This window comes from Saccostrea cucullata, unplaced genomic scaffold, assembly GCF_032062105.1.
Source record: "Saccostrea cucullata isolate Sc308-1 unplaced genomic scaffold, CSIRO_AGI_Scuc_v1 ctg20290, whole genome shotgun sequence".
In the NCBI taxonomy this organism is placed as follows: domain Eukaryota; kingdom Metazoa; phylum Mollusca; class Bivalvia; order Ostreida; family Ostreidae; genus Saccostrea; species Saccostrea cuccullata.
The window spans coordinates 110-1,745 of record NW_026936612.1 but is presented as its reverse complement, the minus strand read 5'-3'; the positions used below and the strand labels follow the sequence as shown (position 1 = coordinate 1,745).

General features: G+C 28.7%; 1 long non-coding RNA gene across 1 annotated transcript; it reads right to left on the bottom strand.

Annotated features, from left to right (window-relative positions):
- Window positions 1-235: 235 nt before the first annotated feature.
- LOC134245926 (uncharacterized) lies at window positions 236-908 on the bottom strand. Its single transcript, XR_009987549.1, has 3 exons — window positions 755-908; window positions 421-465; window positions 236-311 (listed from the first exon to the last, which is right to left on the bottom strand). It is a non-coding gene; the product is annotated as an uncharacterized LOC134245926 (long non-coding RNA).
- Between the last annotated feature and the right edge of the window lie 728 nt (window positions 909-1,636).

The following is a 1,636-nucleotide window of genomic DNA, read 5'->3' as shown; positions in this document are numbered from 1 at the left end:
TGTTAGAGGTTCCTACTTGCTCTGCTACTGATTCTCATTGTTTTGAAGGACTTTTAAGCTTGTATACCGTATTTATCTCAATATATGTCATGCTTTGGCTGTTTAATTTTTCCTTTCTTTTTCCTTTTTTTCTCTATAAAATATCATATAAATGGGCTAAAATGGGGCTGCTACCCGATATTTCTGTTTATATCTAAATATCAAAAAAGAAAACAATTCTAATTTTATTCAACAAATATAGCTTTACAACTTTCTTTTCAAACCAAGATTGTGTCTTAATCGTCTGAGGCATCATCAGCCATTTCCTCCATCTAAAAGAAGATAAGAAAGAATTTTGAAAAATGCAAAAAATAGATAAATTATTAAATTTCTACTTTTAATTCCACTTTAAATTCAATCATAAATTTATCTCTTACGTACCCGCTTAAAATCCTGCATGATATCTGATGCTTCGCGCTCACCAACCTTCCGAAATATAAAAAAATAACATAATTATAAAAATCATGTCTATTTTCGATAATTGAAAAGAAGTAATGATATTCAAATTGTGATTGTTGCTGATAATTTTTGGATTCATTTTTAAATCAGCATGACTAATACAATTTCATCCCTTGAACTATTTTCAACGATGTCCGAGGTGAATTACGGAATGATATGTACCATATTTTGGCGATATTTCTTTATATTCTTCAAGTTCGTTTTCTAAAATATCAAATTCCATTTTTTGATTCTAAATGATGAGATAGTTACTCACCAAAGATCTACCACATGAACATCGTCTCCACCAGCCACCACAGGTACAACCTTTCGGATTCTTTACAGTTTTGCCTTCTCCTTCTTGGAACAAGCAGTGGAGAAGAAATAGCAGAGCCATAAACAGAACAAGCCTCATCTACCAATCACAAAGCAGAATATTGTTATTATGAAATGTTTGGATGGATTTCTGGTCATACATTGTATTTAATAATAACAAGAATAGATTTTGTTGGAATTTGGAAAACAAATGATTTTGATTGAAGTTTTAACTTTTTGAAAAACATAAAGAACTGAAACATGTACGGTCATTTTGAATATTACAACATGTACGGTCATTTCGAATGTTACTTACATCTTTTTATAACACTTGCATGTAACAAAATTTTTGGTTAATATTTTTCTTGCTATGTTAAATATTATCTACACAGCATGTGGCGCAAAAATTAAACTAATGTAGAAAAATGTTAGATAATATAGAATATCATTTTCTCTGAAAATATTTTGTACACTTTAATACGGAGAATATTTATTTTTTCATCAGATCTTTACATGTATATTTGACTGTTATGATGATATTCTAAAAAAGAACTGTTCAAAAGAACATTTAGGACCTCTGTCTATCAAAAATATTTTTGAATTCGATTAACTTATTGTCGAAATTATTTTGACGATTTTTTTTAAATTCGTTATACCAATTCATTTGAATTCGTTATTGGATATTTAATGTATTACTAGGTTTAAGACCTAATTGAACGAAATGTTAATTAAGAAAACAGCATTAAAAATCTTACGTACCTTTTGAATTTTGCAAAACTTCAACTAAAACAATTCTGTAAAATGCATTTTCTCCTTATATTCTTTTACGCTGAGTGACATCTGG